The sequence below is a fragment of the Dermochelys coriacea genome, chromosome 11, assembly GCF_009764565.3.
Source record: "Dermochelys coriacea isolate rDerCor1 chromosome 11, rDerCor1.pri.v4, whole genome shotgun sequence".
Classification (NCBI taxonomy): domain Eukaryota; kingdom Metazoa; phylum Chordata; order Testudines; family Dermochelyidae; genus Dermochelys; species Dermochelys coriacea.
Window position 1 is genome coordinate 74,745,092 of NC_050078.2, and position 27,000 is coordinate 74,772,091.

Sequence of the window (27,000 nt, forward strand, 5' to 3'; positions counted from 1 at the left end):
CCCCCCAAAACTGCACACGAGACTTCCCTGCCGTTTTCTGCAGAGGAAAAGCAGGAAATGTGTGGGGGGTTGGTTTCTATGGACACACCGTCCCGCAGAATTCCCCCAGGACCAGGAGTACTGGCACGCACATACACTCAGCCCTGCCCCCCCCCCCCCCCCCCCCGAAGGTGATCACTCATGCCCAGGCCCCCTTCCTGATCTCTGAGGCTGCTTGAGGCACGCTGGAATAGACGCACTGCTAGGGAAGAGGCACGTGTCTCCTGGCAGATTTTTTTTGTTTGCATTTTTCTTCATGGGAAGCAGAGAAAAATGCAGGCCATATGAATTCTGTACTCCCACGTTGGCACAGAATCCCCCCAGGAGTAATATATTTTGGAGTACTTCACTGAGTCCATAATGAAAATATTTTTTTGTGGTGGTGTGAAAATCAAGGGGAGAGATGGAATCGAGCTTTGACCCCCATGTATTCTTGTTAGCCGATCAATCAAAAGGGAGTGGGAAGAAATCAATTCTTAGGCTAGCTGCTTTTCTCCCATGACTCCAATCTGTCGTGAATATTAAGGTGCTGTCCTAGAATACTAATTTGTCAGGTGTGCAGTAGACTATACTTTTCCAATTCTAGCTAGATGAATGCAGTGTATACTAGTAGCTTTTCTTTTCTATCCTCTTTTGGCCCATTGTCTGCTGCCATTGGCTGAAATAGGGAACCACCACTGTGACCTGAAATAGAGGCTTCAACATGGAATAAATTTGCAGTACATTTGGGGCAAACTCACCTGTATTTGAGACACTAAACCTTCTAACTCACTTACAGAATATAGAGTCACACTACTGCAGCGGGCCAACAGGAAGCCTGATGCATCACTTTTAAGTTCTGAAGATAGCAATTAAGTGGGACTGAAGTGTTGCATTAGATCTCATTCTGGCCCTCTGTATCTGTGTGAATTTCAGCCGAAGGCCTGATCTACACCTAAAATTTAGGTCAACTGAACTGCATCACTCAGCATGTGGAAAATTCACACCTGAGAGATGCAGTTAAGCTGTCCTAAGTCCCAGTGTGAACATCGGTGGATTGATGATAAAAATCCTTCTGTCAACTACTTATCGCTTCTTGGGCTTCAATTTACTACAGTGCAGGAAAAACCTCTTCCTTCACTATAGCACATATCTACACTAGAGTGCTACAGCAGTGTAGCTGCAGTTGTGCCACTGTAGCACTTGTAGTGTAGACTACAAGCATTAGTATCAGCATTAGGACCTTCTTTTTATTCCTGTTTTAAATCTTGTTAATTACCCTGTAGGAAACAAATTGGAGACAGAGGGAGTAAATGAAGGATAGATAATTTTAATTTAACTATGAGGCTCTGCCTATAGTAGCCTTTAAAAAAAAATATAACGTGTCACAGTGTTTCCTAATTCTGCTTTGTGCGTATCTCATTGATGTCATGGCAAAAACAGCAGCTGCTTCTCGCACCTTATGTATATTAGCACTCAATCTCTTCTTTCCTTGCCCCCATTATTACAACCACTGGAGTTGAACCTATGGTAGCAAGAGTGGGGAACTTGGGAACCTGGGGAAAACCAGTATGATCAATGCCAAAGGCAACAGGGGCAGAGGGAGAAAGCAACAAAACTGATTGATTGCAATTTAAAAAAAAAAAACAAAAAACAATTAAATGATGGTCCGTGAGGGACAAAGTTTTAAAAATAAGTTGAGTAGATATTTTACTTCATGTCTTCCTGCTGGAGTACTGCTGTTGGTTATTAAAAGATTCGGTGACCTTAAGTGTCAGCCAAGGGAAAGTGATAGTTTAGCATGGTTTTTAAGGTGTGTATGCAGGCATCAGTGCTTGCTCACTCTCAATTCAGATGTAGACTGGAGGCTTTTACTATTTAAAAATTAGTCCTGTGGAAAGTGACCTTCAGTATGGGGGTGAGCATTCTCGGTCTTGTTTTTAACCAATCTCTCTAATTTTCCGGTATAAATGTCAGTGCCAGTCTATTGTGTACAGTGTAAGGTTTCCTCCATCCTTACCTTCTGCTTTCTATTGGGCATGACACATCAGCTGAAAGTGCATGTTTCAAGACTCAGTAGTGTACAATGTGGCTTAATTTTTCTCTCTCAGTATTGTGTACAAATAAATGTCTCTGTTTAATTCGGTATTCTTGTTTAAGGAACTACTGCAAACATTTGTTTTTCTGTTTGTGTATTTAAAAACACAATAAAATAAAAAAAAAACAGAAAACCAGTTGAGCTGAATACTTATACTCTAACCAGGTTTAAAAATAGATTAAGGGTGGAAAACCTGTACTTTGATTAGTTTGCTGTGACATTGGCATCAGCAAGTGACATTATGTGCAGATTTGTCACGCTGTTGACTAAGGCTGTATTTACACAATAGGAAGATATTTATGCCCATTGGGAAAGGGGTGAAGAACCTCTTGCATGCTAATCCAGTTCCTTGCTTTTGTGTTCTTGGAGAATGTTTGTTTGTTTGAAATGCTTTTTGGTCCTGGTACTCTCTAACATTCTGCTTAGTATTAGGTTGTATGGCAGAAATATTGGTTTTAAAGTAAGGATATCTCTTTTATATTCGGTTTTGACGTCATTATCATGAAGGTCATGGAACTGGAACACTTCTGCTGTGAGGCATGGTGCTAGTACAGTGATATATTCTGGAGACAGATGAGTTTCCTGTCACTGGAATCTTTTTTTAACGGAGAGAAGTTTAACAACTTATTGTCTGATATCAAGATCACTGTACAGTTTCCAGGACCAGTAAAATAACAGGTAATCTTCCACTGAAAGCTTGACATAAAATGTAAATAACTAGCAATTGTAGGTTAGCATGACTAATTACATTCCCTGTATTTTCCATATGTACTATATCTACTCATTAATCCTTTTGATTGTAATTCATAACATTTGTTTGTCCAGAATTGGAGCTAATTTTGATGGAGCTCTGACTTGCTCTGAATACTATGAAGTTCAGTCTACAGCAGTTGATCTTGTAAATGTGCCATTTCCAGATGTTCAGGGGCTGAAACTTTTCAGATAATCTTTTTCAGGACAGAGCAACGTTGCTGATTTCCCCCACCCCACTTGCTCTTCTTGTGCTATATTACTAGCTGAAATAATATGCACATTCTATAACCACTGTATCCACAACCTGGTTCTTGTAGTATTCAATTTCCAATAGAATTCAGATTTGGGTGCTCTTATTTTTGGGTTGGTTGATTTGGAGAAAAGTAGAAGAATAAGGGGAAAGCATCAGGACAATTGCTCTGGACTTTGTGCTGTTGCAACAGACTCTGATGCCCTTGTAACTTTCATTGTCTGTTAAGGTATATTTAGAATCCTGCTTCTTTTTTTCTGTACTGCTACTCAGCTGTACTATGTAAAGCAACAGAAAAGTTTAATATAGTTGCTCAAATGTCAGGTTTTCAGTGGAAAATCTGACCAGCAGTAATACTTTGGTTTTGGTAAAGATTGTGTTGGAAAAGTGGTGCAGTAATATACTAATCTGTATCTAGAAGTTAAACTCAAACAAATAATGCATAGTATTTTCTATATACCAATCTAGCAGGTAGAGACAAAGTTAAATGCATATGTTATCATGATACAACTGTTCTGCATACTTTTTCCTATTTTTCCCCTTACTTCCTTAATTCTTTCCCTCTTAGGAGGGTGGTTCTGTACTTTTGTGATCTTTTTGATATATTCAGTTTTTGAAATGAGCGTGGGGGGGCGGAGAAGTGCAGAGTCATCTGGAAAGGAGGGAAATGTAAACTCAAATATACACTTTGATAAAGGAATACCTATCAGGACTCTCATTGTTCACTCACTAAATTGTTCACATTTTAGGTAGCCACAAAACACTTTTAATGACACCATACACAGTTCTTTCCCCTTGATACACCAAGACTTACTTGAACAGAGATTTATAAACATTAGTAGGGTATATTGTGTGAAACAGAAAATGAAGTCTCCACTTAGAAAAAAAAATCATGTTTTAAGTGCTCTTAAAATGACCGTGCAGAATCTTACGCAAACAATTGAATTGAAACTGCCATGCAAGCTTTTAAAGTGACTGTATGGGAATTTTTCAAATAGTCTGATCTAAGCCCATCAAAACAAGAGAAAATGGACTATTCAAAATAGATCTTCATTTATCCTATTACTCTATTTGTGTGCATATACATACCCACTTGAGTAAGAGGTGGTTCAGTGAAAGGAAGTATTGAGGCTACACAATCCCACTGTGATGGCAGATGCCACTCTTAGGTTTTGACAAATATTCAGGACTTCATCCTACCCCCTAAAACCTTATTAGAAGTTGAGTTACAGTAGTCTGCAAAATTTTACCAAACAATATTAAAAGCAGTGTGAATTATTTACTTGAGAAGCAAAATACCAAAGCAGGAACACATGAGTGTGTTCCCCAGATACGATGTGAAAGATGCTCAAAATGTTACAATTACAAGAAAGCCATAAAAGGGGAGAATAAGGCAGCTGGCTTAAGTCCACAATGCGACTTGAACATTTAATGTGACTCGTACAGGGAGCTTGCAACCCTGGAAAGACATGACTCAAATCTGAAGAAAAGCAAACATAGTATCAGCATGAGTTAAAATAGTACACTAGAGCAGGGGTTCTTGCAACAACTTTCTTCGTGGCCTCCGAGTGCAGCCACCAGCTCTTGGTGATGACTGCTCTCACAAATCCATCTCTCTGTCCCTGCCTCCCCCAACCCTTCATTGAGATCCTGCCCTCGGGAAGGTGGGTTGGGAACTCTGCGGTTGCCTGCGAAGTTCCAGGCTTCCTGTGCTCTTGGCAGGTGGGAGCGTGGGAGCTGCCCAGGGGAGTGTCGCAGTGACTGAATGCTGCAGCTGACTCCACTGACGAGCTGCCTCCAGCGCCATGCACACCAGACTCGCATGTTTCCAGAGGTGCTGTCCAGAATCCCCCGAGGAGGCTGCGTGGTACAGAGAGCTGATCCCTGCTGGCAGTGCTAGTGCAAACACTAAGGCAGCACATCTCACTGCACTTGGTAACAACAATTCAGGACCAACAGTTGGGTGCTGCTGGGAGGGGCTTCCTCTCCCCCCAAATCTTCGCCCATCCTTTGGAGGCTGTCATGGCCACACACAAAAATCTGCTGGCGGCCACATTTAAGAAACACTGCACTAGACAGCTCAGTCCAAAGAGATGTTGATCTGCTGGAAGAGCACAAAACCTATATGGAGACTAAGCAATATAGCAGTGTCTCATCCTTTGGCAAAGAGCCATTGTGAGATGAATAACTTTCCTGAACATCAGTTCTTATTTTCAAAACCAGCTGATGTTTCTATCTGGACACATAGTACAAATCTGTTTATATACTTCTAAGTTTTATATTCTTGAATTTTAAGTGAGTGCTAACATGACTCATATCTGGAGCTAACAAGCAAAGACACTAACATTCAAGTGGTTGGGAATATCATATTGCTTATATGCCCCTGGCAACTTCAATTAAAGTTGGAGTATGTTGACTTAGGAATTGCCCATGCTACTGGTATTGGAACACCTGATATCTGTAAAAATACAGCTAAAACCAAAGAATTAAATTGCCAGTATGAAATCAGTTCTGCTTGAATGCAATCATAAACTAATAAGCAGGAAAGTTAAACTGGGGGAGATTTTCAAAGACACAGATGGCTGTTAAGTGCCTAACTCCCTGAAAGTCTATTGTAGTTAAGTGGCTCACTGCCATTTGCTTTTGAAAATCTTCCCTTGTTGTTCTTGCAGTTTAGAATGTGTTACAGCCAATGGAGGCATGTACCAAATTCTAATTTGTTCAAAAAATTTAGTGTAAGGGGCAGATGGCAGAATGAGTGACTCTTTCCATTTCCTGTCTTTTTATGCTTAACCAGCCATCTAGGCCTTATGAGCATATAAAATGTAAAATCTAGATAAAGATGTATATTGTACAGAGACGCAGTGACACATACAAGCTGAAAGAAACTCAGCTGCAGTATTTGAAGATGAACAAATATTGAAAAGGAATTGTTCAAAATTGAGAACTTTTCCAGTTAATCAATGGTCATTGTCTTGCCTTGAAACAGTGGCAAACGTCAAAGGACGAGAAACTGATGTGGAAATCTGCTCAAGCAGTGAGAATTTAGCTCTGTGAAGAAGGGAGATGAGCTTCTGCATCCCTTCAGTCAGGAATAAAAAGTAGTGGGGAAAATGTTTTTTGTGGGGGTGGGGATTTCTTTTGTCACTGAAGTAAGCAGATAACTCTGGAATACCGAGTAGCTCTGGTAAGAAAATATCCTTTTTACGTAGTCAGTTTTGAGTAGAACTGCACTTAATTTGAGGTACAGGGGAACTTTTTTTTGGTGGCTTCTGCCAAGCTAGCCATAAAGGAGAGCTCTAATTTGTTTCATGTTCTCTATGTATATAAATCTCCCTACTGTATTTTCCACTGAATGCATCTGATGAAGTGAGCTGTAGCTCACGAAAGCTTCTGCTCAAATAAATTTGTTAGTGTCTAAGGTGCCACAAGTACCCCTTTTCTAATTTATAGGAAGCTCTTGGTCTGTTGTCCTCCTGTGGATAACATCAGAAGGAAGCCCTTGGTGAATGGACAATTAAAAGTACTTGAGTGTTTAGGTAAGAGAGAATCTCCCTGTGTGCATAATTAAAAGGTTATGAAATAGATTTTTTTTTCTGCTTGTTCCACAACTTTGCATCCTTTTTTGGAATATTTATAAGCTTACTTCTGAAACATACCGATTTTGTTTTGCAGTTCTAATGAATGTCGGAACGTTTCTTCTTGCTTGTCCTGATGCATTTTTGTTTGCAGCCAATTTTGATTTGTCCTTGACTTTGAAACTGTAATAAACCTAAAAGCACTAGGAACTGTCTTGGTTAAAGATTGATACAAGTGATATTGGCTTGTAGACTTTGACAGTTTATCACAATACTATTAAGGTGCCACTGTAGTCTGTTTCTACTGAAATGTGGGTTTAACTCTCTAAGTCTTTTAAACTCAGTAGGAAAGGATGCCGCTGATGTCTATTAGCTGTAGAAAAAGATGAAATCTATTACTATTTTATGAAGGTGTAATGTTAACCTAATGTACTAAATATCTCATCATTTGAAGTGCTGACTTTCTAGTGGATTTCAGAGAGATTCCACATAGCCTCTGCCATGGGAGCTTTTTCTTTGTCCTTTTGTGAAAGATGCTAAACATCTGATAGTCTTCTATCAATGCACTAAAGGTTTTATTGGCACTAGTTTGAGATTACATGTAACATGCTTGTGAGTAACTCCCTCAAGCTTTATACCAGACTAAGTGTGCTGAACTGATTTGAAAAATACCATGTAGCAGCTCACCCACAAAGCCATGCATATATTTCCCATGGTGGGTGGGTGTCATCCACACCCACCCTGCCCCATCCTCATCCAGTCAATTGCTACCAGTAAAGATCATAGTTCCTCTATGCAAACTTTGACTCATGCAACCAGTCAAAAGGCTCTATTTTCACATCTCTCATCCAGGTAGCTATGCCAGCTTCTCTAGTTCTCAACAGTCTTCCTCCTGACTTTTTGGTGAGAGGCAGATCAAGCAAGCTTCTATTCTGAGATCGTTTTTGCCTCATATTTTTACCACTTCCCCAGTGTATCTTACTCTAGTAATTTGGGCAGTATGCTTGGAAAAGAGGGACAGAGAAGGATAGGTTAATGGTGCACCATTTTTGGTACCACTAAGCAGACCACAGCAGGATAACTTTGTTCTAATTACAAAGGCTTCTAGGCTCACTTAAATGACAGGTGGCTTCCAGTGATAGTTTGAAGAGGTAGAACGGCATGGCTTCAGAGCAGGTGTGCATCTTTCACACAGGGATTTCATTGTTCTGTGAATAGTGAGCCTCACAACATTGCACATGTAGGGTATTGCGGATACAAAGTGGGTTTCAGCCTACGTTTGTTTTGTGCATTTTCGTATGGGCTCCACCTGGTATATGTTGATCTGTGGCTTGTGCTTTGGTGGATCATTCATTTGACAGATATTAAGGAAGTGAATGGAGAGAAGAGTTTGGTCTACAACTTATAATGGGGTAGATGGGGATATTCTTGTGTGTCGCTTTTGGAAGAGAAGAGATGTATTGATCTCTGATAAGCCCTGGGTAGGGGAGGATTGGGTTTCTGGTGTTAGTTAATATATAATGTCTTTCCTGAGAGATGATAGACCACTTGTGTGTCCAATCTTTGTATTTATAAATGTATTGCTCTGAGCATTCATAGAGTGCAGATGTCCAAAAAAAGACATCTAGGGCTTTGAAAAACTACGAGTCATTGGTGAATGGGATGTTGTCACAGATAAGCTTGAGAACCAGGATAGTCTGCTTCTGAATAAATTAAGCTTTCATCACTTTAAAAAAAATCAATCTAGCTTCTATGGATGTAAAGAAAACTTCCCAAACATGAGCATAGTATATACTAAAGCATCGCCATCTTCTCTGCTCTGCAGACAGAGCTCTAGTGCCTCTGCAACTACTCATAGCTTTGTTGAGATGTAGCAGAATGAGAATTAAATACGTTTGTTAGTTTTCTCATCCATTGGCAGAGATCTAGCTCCAGTTGTATATTCTCTGCTCCCTCAACTGATAAATGTAGAGAATCAGGGTGTTTTTATTGGAAGGGAACTTCTTGATTGAGTTCAGGGAATTGGGTACTAGGAAGAGAGGGCACAGCATCCACCAGCAATGCAGTGATTCCTCTAGGTCTGAGTACTGCTTCTTGTATAGATAACAGGTGTATTTTGGATGTGACAGTCAACATGTCGGATAGGATTTTCATAATAACCAGGGACTATAAAATCAGCCCTATCCCAGAGAGAGATTCTCCTATCCTGCATGGAACAAAGATTCCTACCTCTATGTGCACTGCCAACCAAGGGGACATAAACACCAAGACTTAATGTGATAGAAGTTGGATTAGCAGAGTGGATCCTATACCTAAAACTATTTTACTCTATTGTAAGACAACTTGTTGGGCTGGTGATGGAAACATTTATTGTATCTTGAAACAATAAAGTGCCCTGTGCCCTCTCTGTGTCAGCACCCAGGATGGATGTTAAGTGGCGAATGACCTCTTCTGAAGCTGGGCAGGGTCCCCACAATGTCTGTCTTGTTGTCCTGGGAGCAGGCGGAAAGGATAGGAACAAGAGAGCAGTAGTGGTGATGTTTTGTTCTTTTCTGTCTGAAGAGGCTATGACTCTGTCTTGATTAACCTAGCATTGGATCCTTGGATGTCTCTATCTCAGAGAACGTCTGCTATTGCAAGGCGAGTCCTCCATCCAGGACCATACCAATTTAAACCCCATACTTGGGTGAAATCATTATTTCTCTCATGTGCCTCAGACAACAATTTGCACTACCCAGCAGAACAAGTTCTAAGTTCATAGTTTTAATTACCATGTTAAACCAGTGAAACACAGCATTGCGTTTCTCCGAGGAGGGCTTTATTGTGGGGGTACAAGAGTGTCCTAGCAAAAAGGACCAGTCTTTGTATTATGTTCGCGGAATGCCCTAAAAAAGGGAGTTTTATATCAATGCAAATGTTAAAAATATTTCCTTAGGGCAGCACCCTTATCCCAATCCTGGAAGGTCATAGAGCATGATCTTTGGAACCTCATTCTGCTCTTTACAGCACTGCCCAGATTGAACCTCTGCAGGAGGCCTCGTTATGTTTCCGATCCATTATAGTAGGCCTCCCAGTGGCTGCCGTCTCTATCAGACAGCTTTTTTTATGTGACGTTATGGTTGTCTTAAAGCACTGGTTATTTTTATTTTTAATTTAGACAGATAATCCTCACCATTGTCATAACATTCATTCCCATTGTAAATTCAGTAAATACTTCTTCAGATAAGTATTATGGCCCAGTCCTTGGGATCATTGACAATCTCAGGACTGAGTAGACGTGCCTCCTGTATTGAGATCTTCTGGACAGCTATTATTTCACCAAATTCTGCGTGTTGGTCCTTCAGTTTTAGCCAGTGCCATTTTTTTCTTTCAGGAGAAGAAGATGGAAGAGATTTCGATATATAGTCTAGCTCCTTTTGAATGTCCATACTTAGTGATCCTGTTTCCCAATGTGGAGGCACACTGCCACGAAAATCCCATTGGAACAGAGTAGTGGACCTTTAGTATTAAAAAAAGGAAAACGTACCTGTGATTATCTGAAAACTTCCTTTCTTCAAGTAATAAAGTCCACAGATCTACCTAGGAGAGAAATTTGTAATCCAGAATAGAAATGAATATTGACATTGAAGGATTAAAGTTTTTGTTTTTAGGTGAAATTCACCATATTCTACACTGGGTGAAGTTATTGTGTTTTTTCCTCAAATTACATTTTAACACAGTCTATAATTTAGGAAAGTAGATTTTAATTTTCCTGATTGTGGAAATAATCTCAACTGGATGGAACTTCAGGAGGTGGGTCATTCTCCTGCTGTCAGTGACGGGCAGGTCTGGTTCTGCCCCTGAACTGCAAGCAGGTTGAAGTACCCATCGAAACAGATGGGTAACAGAGCTGTGGATCTTATTGCTTGATGAAAGGCAACTTTCAGGTAAGCAGGGATAGATTTTCATATTCACACAGCAGGATGAAATCAAGATGTATTATGCAAATCATGGATTGAAAATTATGATTTTCACCAGCTCATAACTGCAAATCTGAAAGGCATTTTATGCTCCAGCACTTATCCCTCTGCAAACTTCAGAATCCTACTGCAAACTGCTGAGGAGTTCCCTTCAAAGAAATGAATGCAAGAATTTTTATGATGCAAAGTGTTAAGCAACCTGTTGCTTCTCTCCTTATACAGTAGGGATACAGTTGAACTCTTGAGTCCTGATCCAGCAAAGCACTTAAAAACGTGGCTAACTTTAAAATACATGGAGTCCCATTGAGGGACAACTCACATGCTTTAAACTCATGTTTTTTAATTGCTTTGCTGGATTGAGGGTTTGATTCTGTTTTGTCTTTATATATAAACCCCTACAATAACAAATCTCTCTCTCTCCAGTGCATGCATATGTATATAGATCACATTTAGTGCTGTCCACTGTACAATCAGTTGCATTTATCATGCATCTTTGACCACTTCACATGCTGCTCTCTGCTCAGTAATCCATCTATTTATTATTCCAAATTTCTGTGTAGCAAGAGCCACCTTTAAAAAAAAAATACAACAAAAACAATCCTGTCCCTCAAATCCTTGCATCTTCTTATCCCAAATGTGAATTTTCCCCATAACAAATACTCTTGAGATCCAGGATTTGATCTTACACTAGTGATTGGTTTAAAGTTTGATAGCTTTGCAGGATTGCAAACTATCAATTGGCATCTTACAACATGGAAAAGAGGGGAGATTTTTCAGATTGGGAAACATGGCACTTGCTTCCAGAGGTCAGTCTAGTTATATCTTCCATGCTGAAATACAGAAAGAGACATTTTGGAAAGTAAATGAGATTTAAATTCATAACTTTAATAATCTAAATCAAGAGCAGAAGTAAAATAATTCCGTAATATGATTTTTAATGTGACAACATAACTTTTTAAATGCAAGCTGAACAGCAGGTTTACCCTAAATGTAATAAAAAGACTTATAACAGTAATTTTAAATCCCGACTCTAGTCCAGTCAATAAAGCCAGTCCTCCTCATTTCTACAAAAGAAATGCATGGAAACTGATTAGATACTATATTCTTCTTGTGTGGTGCACATCTGTATGCAAAACCTTTGAACAGCTGTATTTGCTGAACATCTTTACAAAATTTACCTAAAGTTTCAAGTTAAAGGCTTTGCAGCTGCTAGCATTTTTCCTGTTCAATAGCAGCTGTTGTATTGGCAAGCCCATTTTTTATCATGGGAGATGCTAGCAGAGTGAGAATGAATCCGAAACAACTGTTTGTAATCCATGCTGTATAGATCAATTACCATGAAAACAAGTCACTCCAAGGTGCATGCCTGCTGCAAACAATTAACTGTTTCACTCTATAAATAGCACTAACGTTGTACAACATTGTCTTCCAAGAAGTGTAAGCTAAATGTCTTGTCCCATGAGAGCATAAGAAGGAAAATATTAAATCATTCCGTGAAGTTGAACCACTTCCCCTGGTATTCTGGGAGTAAATGGCATGAAAGGATAGCCACACAAATTTATCTACTTATGAGAACACTCTGAGTACTGTTTCCAGACCTGAAGAGCTCTGTGTAGCTCAGAAGCTTCTCTTTCACCAGCAGAAGTTGGTCCAATAAAAGATTACTTTCACCCACTTTGTCTCACTTATAAGAACAGTGTTTGTCTTGCACAGTAATATACCACTAATAGCAATGTCCTGTATAAAAACATGATCAGTACCTGCTGCTCTTCAGCAGTTTAAGTAAGCTTCCATCCAAAACTCTTATGACAGTCCTTTCCAAAATTTTATTGAAGAGACCAGATACTTCAATCGATTGATTGGTTTAAACATTCAGCATCAGGGACTTTTTTGTTCCATTGCTAACTTACTTAAAATAACACTTGAGGATTCACTCTAAACAATTAGAGAAATTCCAATCTGTTACTATATTCCAGTTTAATTTATTTGCTATTTAGTTTATTACAGGTAGAAAAAAATGTAGTTGCCTTATAAGCTATACAAGGTATAGTAGAGTTGAGACACATACAGACAGCTATATGTGTACATGCTGTTATCAATTTGTTTTTAATTACTTGATCCCATCTTTCTTCAAATAGTTTAGTTACAGATAGTTAGACAGGTAGTAAGTCTTTCCATTTCTCAAATCTCTTATTCTTGTGACAAGTTTCAGAGTAGCAGCTGTTTGTCTGTATCCGCAAAAAGAAAAGGAGTACTTGTGACACCTTAGAGACTAACAAATTTATTTGAACATAAGCTTTCGTGAGCTACAGCTCACTTCATCGGATGCATGCAGTGGAAAATATACACATCCCCACTATATTTTCCACTGCATGCATCCGATGAAGTGAGCTGTAGCTCACGAAAGCTTATGTTCAAATAAATTTGTTAGTCTCTAAGGTGCCACAAGTACTACTCCTTTTATTCTTGCGAATCACACTTTCTTTAGAATGACTGTTTTGGAACCAGAGTAATGAAATGTAATGTAATGAAATATACATATTGGAGACTTTCGCAAGGACTCTGAGGAGGTATATTTTTCCTAATTTATTGAAAATGAGCACATTTCCTTAACGCTATATGAGGAGTTTCTTAACACTGCTCCACACCTGGAACCCCAGTCCCTATTACGAAGTCCCAGAAAAGTTCAGATAAATCCAGTCTGAATCTCGCGTACTTGCTATATTGCAAGACTTTTCTGATTGATTAAAGGTTTTCCACCATAACCAGAATGATGCTTATAATTGTCCATCCCTTTCTCAACTCCTCTCCCACCACAAAAAAAACAAACAAAAAAACCCCCAAAAAAACCCAAATGAAAAAACAACCTTTAGCCCAGGCAGATCTTCCTATCACCAGACAGAAGAGGAGCTGAAGCCCTTATGAAGTTTTATTAGGGACTTCGCTTTGCCAATCTTCTGAGAAAGATGCCCAGGTGTTATGTAATGGGCACTAGTACAAAACCCTAGGACGAATATGCAGTTGCAATAGCTTTAGCCTCAGTTTTCTATCATCAGCCCAAAAAGCTTTTAATTTGGAACATCCCCATAAAATAGGAAGATGGTTCCCTATACCATGCAATTCATCCATCATTTTGTTGTTGTGTATTGTGATGTGCAACAAATTGGACAGACACCATCACAATTTAACAAGGTCCCACCAAGTCTTATCATTGAGGGGTAAAAAGCCATCAGTGCTTGACTGCCACGCTCATGTTTGTGTTTGATAGACCTGATTATGTGATAAAAATGTTTTATTGACTTTACTTTTAAATGTCTCCATTGATACCACAAGAGTTATCCAGGTAATTCCAATTGAGTGCCAATAAAACCTTCTAGTCACAATATTTTCTCTGTATATGCCATGCTTTTCTGAAAAACAATTTTAAAAATATTTCAGAGTTGAAAAAAACTTCCTGTCAATTTTTCTTACATCTTGGCACCTGTAGTCAGATGCCTTGGTTACCACTGTGGAGGACTCAAAGGAGAGTCAATTAAAGATGTAAAACCTTCCTAGAAAAGCTTTTCTGGTTCACATTTAGTGGGACAATGCAGATGCTTTACGTTTAAAAAAAAATAAATTAAAAACTTAAACATTTTATTAGATTTCTCTTGGGGTTTGTAAAACACTTTTTGTTTATAAATCCCCCAATATTGGTACTGCACAACTTGAAAATCTCGAAATAAGTTTAAAAATTGAAATACTCTGAAAACTTTCAGGTATCACCATGCATGGTGAAGCTTTTATAGTGAATGTCTTTTCACACACAATTCACAGTATGTCCATCTAGAATGCAGAAACTTTGCTGGGGAAACTAGGTAGGGTGGCTCAAATTTGTTGTATTTATGGAGAGAACTGTATTAAGTGTTCCTGAATCATGTTAAAGGCTTTCTCAGATTAAGAAAGGAAACCCAATCTCTGATATCCTGGAAAGAGCGAGACTTTGAAAATGACTGCATGAACATCACCAGATTGTGGTTTATGAAAGAGGAAATTTATACCACTAAGATGTTCTAAAGGCAAAGAAACGTGAGAAATGGGAAAAAAAAATAACTGTTTGTTTGAATACCAGTCCCAAGGTAAGTTTGAAGAATACTGGACTTTAGCTAACAGGTTCTAGCATGCTAGAAACCAGAACTAATAGCTACCGTGCTTATCCAGAATGGATTAGAATTGTCCATGCACCTATCTGCTAAAATTACTTTTCCAACATTTGCTTACATACATCTGTAGCACAATATACTGAACACCACCAGGACCTGTATTTACATATAGCTATGCCAGACCAAAAATATGCCTTCCCAACTGGATTATAGGACAGTAGCAGTGCTGCGGTTAAGGATGAGACTAGGATACTGCTTATCCATTCTTGTCAAAGTCCTCACATGCTTGCTGGGTTTGTCTTGAAAACTTGTGCTTCATGATGTCCAGAGTAGGATTAGTGGTCCAAATGTTGAGGCTGTTTGAACAAAATCTTTCTGAGAGTCTCTCTTCCTCCCTCAAATAAAATAAACATTTTATATCATGTGACATCAAAATCTTACAGTTCTTGTAACAGATTTTTGTGTATGCCTGAGGCTTATTGTGGCTCTGATTCTCTTCAAACTAATGTCACTGGTTTGGGATTGATTTCTGCTAGTGTCCAGCACCCATGGCCCTTTGGGAAGCAATATTTAAAAAGTTAGTCAGGGTAAATCCTGGGATCCGCAGTTTGGCGTCAGCAGAGATGATGAGCCAGAGAGTTGCTTGCACATGTGTAAGCCAGAGTGTTTGCAGGCAGCCTGCCATCAGAGTAAGTGGGTGGCTCAAAGTGATATGTTGTGGCCATTGAACCCAAGGAAAACCCATTTACTGGAAGTTTGATTCCTTTTGTTTGCATATTTGAGAATGTATGTTGTGCACCTGAGTTGCTTTCAAACTGCATTCTTCTGCAGGGCCTCTCCTTAGAAATGTGCCCTGATAGCATAGTTTCTGGTTTTCAAAGTGCCTTAAAATCCACATGCATACTTGGATTTTTACTTTGTGAGTATTGTCAAGGGGGAAAACAATTATATAAATAGAGGGAAGATGAAATACTGTTAAGTAGCAGCACTAGGGTAGGGCCTCATGCTCCTCCCTCATCTTCTGAACAATGAGACTGGTTGTGATTGAAGAAAAGCAAGTATCTGTGACTCTTCAGTGTCAGCATGTTCAGAAAGATTGCCTAGCACTAGGAATACTACCTGTAATAGAGGGCCCTATTCTAAGGGCTGGTTTGATGCTGATGTTTAATAATCTGATGCCATGATCCTATTATGTTTATCATGAAAAATGTACATAGAGAACAAAATGTCAGCTTCCTACAGTAATCCATCCAATCTAAACAAACCAAGGGCTCACATCTATCTGTTTCATCCTTCAGTACTGTAGTTATTGGAAAAAGGAGTCTGAAGAAAAATGCTAGTCACATGGTCTCTTAAAAACAGTTGTTAAATCTCAAATGATATCTCACCCGCAAACTGGTATTAAAAAATCAAGCAGTGAACAAACAGTTTTTTAAATGATGTTGTAACCCAAAGGACAATTTCTGTAGCCCCTTTTCACCACTGTGAAAATGGAAATCCTGGTGCAACCTTACCTGTGGTTGTGCTACTGCCAAAAAAAATTGCTATTCCAGGTAGAGTGACTACTGCAGGTTGGAATCATTAGGTCAAGGGATTCCTCAGATACAGACCTCTTCCCTTTTCTCCATATCAGTAAGGAGCTGATTTGAATCAAAGTGCTTTAAAATCCATATCCATTGGGGGAATGTCTGGAAAATTGGTATTCCACAACATGCATTGGGACAGACTTTGGGAGATGGCATCCGAGACCAATCCATTTGGATGAATGGGTTAGTTCACACCTCTGAGTGATTGTGCATTTTGGTTGTATTCATCTCCAAGGGGTGTTCTCATTCATCTGACCCCATCCCATTGAGGTGCATAAGCCACTTCACAAGGCCTTCTAGAAAGGAACATAGACAGGGTGCCAGAATTCGGTCTCCTTCTGCTTAGCTAACTACCATTTAATATGGGATAGGTGTATTGCCATGCTATGGGCTTGTCTACACTGGCAAATTTCTGCACAGTAAAGCAGATCTTTGCGCTCAAACTGCAGACATGTACACATTGCCAAGCCACTTTGTGCACAGAAACTCCTCAGTTGCAGTGCTGCAAAAAAACCATGTCAATGAGGGTCATAAGGCTATTTGCACAGAGGCTCCGGCGCTCTATTGCCAGTGTAGACACTTGATTGCTTTCTGTGCTGTAATTGGCCTCTGGAGCTGTTCCGTAATGCCTCAAATCACCGCTTTGCTCATTATTTTGCACTTGGCTGCCCTGGAGACATGGACCCCTTCCCTTTCAAAGCACCCTTTCTGACAGCCCTTGCATGCTGTGCTGACCTGCTCCAGGACACAAAACAAACCATTAATGTGGAATGATTGTACTGTTGAACACAGAGGGAGGTGTGTGTGTGTGTGTGTGTGTGTGTGAGAGAGAGAGAGAGAGCGCGAGTGCTGAGGGAGTGAGGTGGGGGCTGATGTCGGGGTTTCCCCCTCCCCTGCCTCAGGACTGGTTGCTTCCTGCCACTGTCTGAACTTACAAGACAGCATGCTGACGCACTGTCTCTTCCCCCCCCCCCCATATACACACTCCTGTCACATGCTCTCCCTCCCTCACACTTCAGTTGAAAAGCAGCTGGCAATGTAGTCGGATGCCCATGGAACAATGGGATTGGGAAACCTGCATCAAGTGACACTGTGCCTGCCCCATGAGGCATTGCAAACCCTTCCCAAAGCAGCCTGCAGCCAGTTGCACAGTGGGATGGCTACCACGATGCACTGCTCTCTTTGCCGTTGCAAGAGCCGCTAATGTGGATGCGCTCCAGCGTCACAAGCAGCAGAGTGTGGACGTGCATCAGCGGTTTAATTCCAGCATTTTAATAAAAGTGGTATAACTTGTGGTGCAGAAACTTGCCAGTGTAGACATATCTTATGTAAACCTTTTAAAGCTGTCTCTTCTGCTAAAGGAGAACTTTAATATAGTATCTTACTTTGAGGTAACTCTGCCTGTATTATTATATTTTCTTGATATCTAATTCTCCCGGGGGAATGTTAGAGATACTTGCAAATAGGCTGTAATTCATATGCTGTGCTTTTAAACTCCTTCCAGTAATATTATCCAAAATACTTAAAATGAAAATAAGCGTACTTTATTTTCTGCAGTTCATAGATTCATAGATACTAAGGTCAGAAGGGACCATTCTGATCATCTAGTCCGACCTTCTGCACAGCGCAGGCCACAGAATCTCACCCACCCACTCCTATGAAAAACCTCACCCATGTCTGAGCTATTGAAATCCTTAAATCATGGTTCAAAGACTTCAAGGAGCAGAGAAGCCTCCCTCAAGTCAACCATGCCCCATGCTACAGAGGAAGGCGAAAAACCTCCAGGGCCTCTCCAATCTGCCCTGGAGGAAAATTCCTTCCCGACCCCAAATATGGCAATCAGCTAAACCCTGAGCATATGGGCAAGATTCACCAGCAGATACCCAGGAAAGAATTTTCTATAGTAACTCAGATCCCATCCATCTAATATCCCATCTCAGGGGATTTGGCCTATTTACCCTGAATATTTAAAGATCAATTACTTACCAAAATCCCATTATCCCATCATACCATCTCCTCCATAAACTTATCGAGTAGAATCTTAAAGCCAGATAGATCTTTTGCCCCCACTGCTTCCCTTGGAAGGCTATTCCAAAACTTCACTCCTCTGATGGTTAAAAACCTTCGTCTGATTTCAAGTCTAAACTTCCTGGTGGCCAGGTTATACCCATTTGTTCTTGTGTCCACATTGGTGCTGAGCTGAAATAATTCCTCTCCCTCTCCTGTATTTATCCCTCTGATATATTTATAGAGAGCAATCATATCTCCCCTCAACCTTCTTTTAGTTAGGCTAAACAAGCCAAGCTCCTTAAGTCTGCTTTCATAAGACAAGTTTTCCATTCCTCGGATCATCCTAGTAGCCCTTCTCTGTACCTGCTCCAGTTTGAATTCATCCTTTTTAAACATGGGAGACCAGAACTGCACACAGTATTCTAGGTGAGGTCTCACCAGTGCCTTGTATAACGGTACTAAAACCTCCTTATCCCTACTGGAAATGCCTCTCCTGATGCATCCCAAAACCGCATTAGCTTTTTTCACAGCCATATCACATTGGCAGTTCATAGTCATCCTATGATCAACCAATACTCCAAGGTCCTTCTCCTCTTCCGTTACTTCTAATTGATGCGTCCCCAACTTATAACTAAAATTCTTGTTATTAATCCCTAAATGCATAACCTTACACTTCTCACTATCAAATTTCATCCTATTACTATTACTCCAGTTTACAAGGTCATCCAGATCCTCCTGTATAATATCCCGATCCTTCTCCGAATTGGCAATACCTCCCAGCTTTGTATCATCTGCAAACTTTATTAGCACACTCCCACTTTTTGTGCCAAGGTCAGTAATAAAAAGATTAAATAAGATTGGTCCCAAAACCGATCCCTGAGGACCTCCACTGGTAACCTCCCTCCAACCTGACAGTTCGCCTTTCAGTAGGACCCGTTGCAGTCTCCCCTTTAACCAATTCCTTATTCACCTTTTGATGTTCATATTGATCCCCATCTTCTCCAATTTAACTAATAATTCCCCATGTGGCACAGTATCAAATGCCTTACTGAAATCTAGGTAAATTAGATCCACTGCATTTCCTTTATCTAAAAAATCTGTTACTTTTTCAAAAAAGGAGATTAGGTTGGTTTGGCACGATCTACCTTTTGTAAAACCATGTTGTATTTTGTCCCATTTACCATTGACTTCAATGTCCTTAACTAATTTCTCCTTCAAAATTTTTTCCAGGACCTTGCATACTACAGTTCACTCAGCCCGGTCAATGACATTCATTTTGATTTTGTGTTTCTTATTCACAGACCTAATGTTTAGGTTGCAAATGCTGATGAACATTGAAAGAGAGTCAGACATTTCTATTACTGGTAATTGTATTTTGTAAACTTCCAGCAATGTCAAGTGAAGTTTGGGCCCAAACGCTTAAAGTGTTTTTGTTCTTACTGCTTTTTGTTTCTAAATTGGGAAGTCATAATTTTACTTGTGACATTATTCCAAGATTCCTCTTGTGACAAAGTACTTCATTAGTAGTAGATCTTGATGCCGGAGCATTGTCGTCAGTTGAGGAAAAATCAGCAGGCATAGAGAGATGTACTCCATAAAGATCTTTTTTTCATATAAAAAGTTCTGGATAAAGAAAGGAAACAAATACAGAAAATGAATAGCAGAATTGCTTTGAAATAAACTTTCAAACTTATTTCACAAGGTGCCAGTTGATGTTTAAGCATTCTTACAGTGTGTTCAAAAATATGTTTTGTTTTTAATTTTAGCACTGCTAATAGTTTTGTCATCTATTATCAGGGAGGTAAAAGGATAACGACTGTGGAGATCACTTCAGATTGTCATTAAAGCTGTTTTCTGCATCAAGCCAAAAACAGCATAATTTGGTTTTTAAACTTTTTAACTGTATCAATGGTGCATTGTTTCTTTTAAGGCCATAATTTGAGAGCTAAAGAAATTTACTATATTGACACAATTTTTGATACTTATTTGCTCGTGGTAATCATCTCGTCCATGATCTTCAAATGCTAGCACTCTATTTCCCACCCCCTTTTAATTTAAGAACATGTTTAGGTTTCCAGCTGTTGAAACATGCAGACAGTTGCCTGTGGTGTCCTATCTGAAAATCCCTTCCAGTCTTCTCATGGCCAATAAATAAGAAGTGATCTGTTGTTTGGAGAGCACAGCTGAAGTTTCATCTTGCCAGATTTTTGGGCCGCAGTGTAATTGTTAAGAATGCATGCCCTCTCCTCTCCCCCCCCCATTCCCCGCCATACTAGATGGAACACTTCTCGACTTGCGCAAGCAAACCAGTAACTCAGAGCTACTCGCACAATATAGGTTTCAGAGTAGCAGCCGTGTTAGTCTGTATTCGCAAAAAGAAAAGGAGTACTTGTGGCACCTTAGAGACTAACAAATTTATTAGAGCATAAGCATAAGATGCATCCGATGAAGTGAGCTGTAGCTCACGAAAGCTTATGCTCTAATAAATTTGTTAGTCTCTAAGGTGCCACAAGTACTCCTTTTCTTTTCGCACAATATAGCTAAAGATTTAAATTTAAAAACAAAATATGGAGCTTCTTAAATCTAGGACATCCCAAAGAACTCTTCCATTTCTGGTTATTGGAAAAACCTTTTATTTCTATCTTTCACCAACAGAAGTTGATCCAATAAAAGATATTGCCTCGCCCACCTTGTGTGTAAATGTTCTGGGGCCAACATGGCTACAACTCTGCAAGCAACTTCAGTTTCTGGGACTGTTTTGTAAAGGACCTTGTTCTAATGTTCCAGTTTCTTTGTAGGCCCTAGCCTTGCTTTCGTTTGTAGTTGCTCTCCTGATGTATGGACTGTAGAAAGAAGGCCATTATGGACTTTGTTGGTACTTTAATGGCTTGAAAAGGTAAAACTTTTTTTTTTGGTATAGCCTGGTATTATTTAAGTTGTTTGACTATTACTTGCCATTTCTTAACATGAACATGTAGTCAGTCTGATTATTGGCTTCTTGGTCTACTTTCCAGTTCACGGGCCTCATCAGTTGTCCTGTATCTGAATGATGTTTTAAGGTGACTAACCAAGAAAGGGAGGAGATGTGACTGCTCCAATTACGGAATTTAAGATTTTTTTAATTTTTTTAATGCCCCTCTAACATATCTATCTCTTCATTGTCTAGGGGCTGGTGTGCACTTGGCGATTACATCAGCATAGCTTTGTCTCTTGGGAGTGTAAAAAATGCATGCCCCTAGAGGCATAGCTATGCTGTTCTGCTTCCCAGTGTAGATAGAAGAATTCTTCTGTCAACCTAGCTACTGTCTCTTGAGAAGGTGGATTACCTATGCCAATGGGGCATAGGGCAGCGGTAATCAATTCATTTTTTGTCATGGTCCAAATTTCTTGGTCAAGGTGTAGTCAAGGTCCAGACTCCTGAGAAAATAATACAAAAATAACACTCATGATGATAACTAAATAAAAAGATTTTATGGTCCATTCAAAAGCCTCTGGCGGTCCAGATTTGGCCTGCAATCCGCCTGATGTCTACCTCTGGCGTAGGTAATGTCTACACTGAAGTGCTACAGTGGTGCAGATAAGGCCATGTCTATACTACTGCTTCTGTCGGCAAAACTTATGTCCCCAAGGGGTGTGAAAAAAACACATTCCTGAGCAAAACAGGGTTCGCCGGCGCAAGTGGTAATATGCACAGAGCTATGTTGGCTGGAGAGCTTTCTCCTATCAGCATGGAGCAGTTACATGAGTGATCTTAGAGCAGTGCAACTGCAGTGGTACAGCTGTGCTGCTGGAAGCTCGCTAGTGTAGACATGGCCTTAGTGTAGCCATACCCTAATAGTTGAGTAATATAGTCTCATCCTACTGCCCTAAGGGTTTATGTCTGAAACCTCTTCACTGGTTGAGGTTTGTCGCTTCCTTATACTGGCACAGGTATCTTGAAACTATTAATATCTTTATGCAGTTTTGATGACATGCTAGGAAGGTTTGAACTGTTTATTTTAAAATGTAGTGCTTTAATAACACATCTGTCAATACCAAACTGAATGAGCTGTTATCCAGAAGAATTTACTTAATTGGTTTAAAAAGTAATTTAGAGGTGTCCTAGATCAGTGGTTCTCAAACTTGTGTACTTGTGACCCCTTTCACGTATCAAGCTGACAGCTTGCGACCCCCCCCATGTAATAACCTTGCACCCTCTGAGGGATCCCAACCCCCAGTCTGAGAACCCCTATCCTAGATGAAGATGCTCTAAAATGTACTTTAGTAAGTTTGTGATTGCTAAACCAGCTAAAGGGATTTAAAACATCGTAGCTATGTATTGTCTTCATAAGCTTTTCATTGTCTGTTCCTAATTTGAAATTATTTATTAGCTGAACAACATTGATGTGCTGCCTCTTTGTAATGCAAGTTTTCATTATACCCTTGTCAGCAATTTGTAATGTAAAAAAGTGACAGTATGAAAGGCACTGTAGCTTGGTTAATATGTGAGACTTTTCATAATGACTATCTTTTGAAGAGAGATTGCACTCCTGTGTAGGGTATAATTTAAACAATGATGTCATTATCAGGATGTAACATATCTTATGACATGTCATGGCCTTGTTTTCTCAACATGACCTAGAGATGGTTTTTGCTTTTGGAACTGCAGACCAGCAGTGTGTGAGGATTTTTTTTTATTATTTTTTAATGAATACTGATACCTTAATTCACAAAAAATTTGGGAGACACACCCTTTCCTAAACAGTTGGGAGGGCCAATCTGCGTAAATTGGAACCCCATTAATAATTGTATTGCGGCTGAGCATTGTTGGAATCTGTCTATATAATGAAAACCGTGTGCTGAGAGAGATTGGATGTTGAAATGGGTTTTGCAGTTCCCTTCTTCCCTTAATAGAGTTGGATTAGTGCAATATTGCATCTACCTCCTGGTATGAAATATCCAACAAAGAAACAAATGGGGTACGATGTATTAGCCTTCACTGTATTGTCCTAGCTTAAAATCTGTTTCTAAAATATAATTCAAAGGGATACTGTCACCTCTAAGTCACATTTGTCTGAACTGTTTTACCTACTGTTGCCAATTATGTCTTAGAATGGATTGTTAAAATGAGAGAGATCACCAAAAATATTGTTTTCTGTCTAAATTGTGTTTATTTGGCAGCACTTTATGTATAGTCTGTTCCACTTCTAGTCTCTTTCCTAGCATAATGGCTTCACTCTCGTGCGCTGCTTTGGATGGAGTTCATATATATGCTCTTCCTTGTGCATAGCAAGAGAGTAATTAACAGTAATACGGCACTCTGGTGCTCCTTTTGAGATTGGGTCCTGGGAGGATGCCAACTGTAAAAGCTGGGAGGGGAGCTGGGATGTGGTCAAGAGATTGTCCTCTCCCATGCTTTCTATATGCTTGAAGGGGAGAAATTTGGGGAGTGGGGCTCCCCATAACTCCTTTCATGGAGCCTAGGAAGGAAACAGTTGGGAAGATTCCACCTCCCCTTCCACTTCCCCCACCATCCCTTATACATAGAGGGAAGGGAGGAGCAGCAAGATCAAACTGGCTCTCTTCTCTCCCTAGTGTCCCAACACCATAGGAATAAGGATTCTATAGGAGGCAAGTGATGTGCAAGAGGACCAATCGGTTTAATCTTCCTTGCTGTGCCTTATGTGGAGCCATGGTAGAGGAGCACTAAAGAGGGACAGAAAGAACATCTCCTCCTTGGAGCTGGTTAGGAGTGTAGGAGATCCATTCATCTAAGCATCTGTAGAGCCAGACAGGAGTAGCTGCACCTTGGAGTTAGGTCTAATGGTTACTTCCAGTTTCTTTTCTGAGCCTCATCCATGGTGTGGGGCTCATTGTTCCTGGGTACAGTAGTTGACATGCCCAAGATGCTCTTGGTCCCCTGAAGTTTGTGGGAGAGTGTTTAGAAGTGAAGGGAAAAGGAAGGGTGGTGGTGGTTTGTTTTTTTTAAAAGGAGTCAATATTGGAGGGAATGAGTTTAAATGAGTTGGGGTCAGAATTGGTAGCCATCAGGTATACTGTCAGATTTTGATAAAATTTGTAGAAATGAAATGGGCAGTGACGTTTAACACCATTGGACAACTAATCTGCCCTGCCAAGTGGTAGAGAGATACTTGCACCAAAATTTTATTCTACATGTTTCTGTTGTAACAATCCTTCAGGTGTTGTGGTTCAATCTGACATGCTGGTAGGAAAATCTGAACTTCCTTCTTACAGAGAATGAAAGGAGCCTCACCCTAAAGAGATTGTTTTATAGGTGAGTGTTCAGATCTGATACCTATCGTGGTACATACTGAGTAGTGGAATGAATCAGCAAGTTTGGCCTCATGATGTTTTATACAAGTGTTACGGTCCTCCAACTATGAATCATTTACTCAGCTCTTGATTTGCATCAGACCACATGTAAGAGAGGCTTTGCTCATAGTCTGGAATGCAGGACCCAGGAAAATATGCTAATAAAAGTTTCAAACAGATTCTCTTGGAATTGGCTTCAGCGTTCTGACTGATACTCTAGAGAAATGCACGAGGTTAAATTATAAACATTTTTAGTTTCTTCTTGTGCATTGGCTGAAATTATAATTACAGTTATGTTACTGATCACTGTGGACTTTCCCTTTGCAGAAGAATTAATAGTTTCCTTTTAGTGTAATCCTCTTGGTAAACAGAATATTTACTAAGGTGGCCTTTTCAGTTAGGGGCAAATAAGTAAGCCTTTTTATCTGCTACAGAAATCTAGGTGCTAGTTAAATATAGGAAACATTTTTTCATGTAATCAGAATTGGTTTTGTCGAATTAACCTCCCTGTCATAGTCTTAATTTGGGAGTCCTTACATCCAGTGTTATCTGGACCTAGAATGATTTAAAGTGGCTTTAGCCCTAAGAGGGAGCTTCATGGCATTGCACGTACACAGCTTTGTTTGGACATTTTCTTCATAAAAGGTGTTGCCTGCCCTTCTCCTGGAGCTCTTGTTGTTTTCCTGTCCATTATCTTGGAATTGCTGTACCTGGTCAGATGTCATTTTTTTTCTTCTTTGAAGAAAATTAAAAAACTAGACATTGGACCTCTTCTAGGAAATAAAGGGCAAAATCCTACATTATTCCCTTTGAGAGTACAGATTTAGTTAGCAATAGGACAGGTAGCATGCTCTGCAGTATAACAGTTGTCAGCACAATACATAAGATCCAGTGACTTTCCTCTTCCCCTTGCCCCCTAGTGTGCCACTCCCCACTTGTGTTGACAGAGCCTTTCTGCCTTCTCTTGTCCCCTAACTTACCTGGCCCCGCCTCTCACTTTTATCAGGTTCCATTGCCTAATTTATTTTCTCCTTTCATCTTCATACTCTTCAAATGCATTGTCTACAACTGCTGGCTTGAGTTAGTTTCTTCCAGATTTGATCTTGTCCCTCTCCAATCTAGCTTTTGCCCTCTGCACTACATTGGAACTTATTTCACTGAAGTCTTTTTATGACTTTGATTAGGTGTACCTGGCCCTTTGAGCCTCTGCTGGAGGCCTGGTGGTCCTTCCACACCTTGTCCCAGAAAAAGGAGCAGTGAATATGGGTCCTCCAGACCTCCCTAGAAAGGCTGCAGGGAAGCAGCCAATGAGAATGCAGCAGGCTCACCTAAAAGGAGCTGAGAAGTTCAGTTGCTGGCTAGGACCAGAAAGGTGAAGAACTCTGGAAGGCTGTGAAACTCTCCAGGCAAGGAGGCCTGGTCTGGGAGAGACCCTGCTCAAGCAGGGAACAGACAGAGAACTTCAGCCCTGAGGTACAGGTGAAGAGGAATGGGCTACATGGGAAGTAGCCCAGGGAATAGCAACAAAGTTAAAGGAAGCAGCATGTGACTGCTATTTATAGGGTCCCTGGGTTGGGACCCGGATTAGTGGGTGGGCCTGGGTCTCCCCTTGGGCATCTGGGAAAGTGGCCTAAGCCCCAAGAAGGGGATAACAGTTAGTACTAAAAGCCCAAGACAGGGACTAGAATTTAAATGGGCCTCGAGACTGGACTGAAGACCCTGGAGAACACCAACCATTTATTGCTGCTGTAGCTGAAGTACTTCCAGGAGTATGTCCTGCTGTTTTCCTTCTCTTTTCTTTTGTGGGGTGCGGGGGGTGGCGGAGAGCTATGCCTCTTGTTGCCTTTCTGCTAGTACTTGCTGAATTTCAGCTGAGCTGTGCTGCTGCTAGACTAGAGCTCTTTCCAGCAGTTCCATTGTCCCCTTGTTTTCAGGGGTTGGTCTGAAAATCATAGATTTGTAGGACTGGAAGGGACCTCTAGAGTTCATCTATTCCAGTCTCCTGCACTCATGGCAGGACTGAGTATTACCTAGACCAGTGGTTCTCAACTTGCAGACCATTTGCGGCTCAATCAGCACACAGCTGCAGCCCATATGATATCCTAAGGGCCATACGGGTGGTATATTTATTGTGTGGATGTGACCCAAATGACACAGAAAGCTGCATATGCAGCCCACAGTGGTAAATAGGTTAAGAACTGCTGACCTAGACCCATCCCTGAGAACATGTTTGTCTAACCTGCTCTTAAAAATCTCCAATGATGGATATTCCACAACCTCCCTTGATAATTTAT

At 40.3% G+C, this 27,000-nt stretch overlaps 1 long non-coding RNA gene across 1 annotated transcript in view; it reads left to right on the forward strand.

The window, feature by feature from the left end:
• Nucleotides 1–10,119, forward strand: part of LOC122458212 — a 109,976-nt gene extending 99,857 nt beyond the window's left edge. Inside the window, exon 6 of the long non-coding RNA XR_006278128.1 lies at nt 10,071–10,119. This is a non-coding gene — a long non-coding RNA (uncharacterized LOC122458212). The remainder of the gene's footprint in view (nt 1–10,070) is intronic.
• Nucleotides 10,120–27,000: the final 16,881 nt, after the last annotated feature.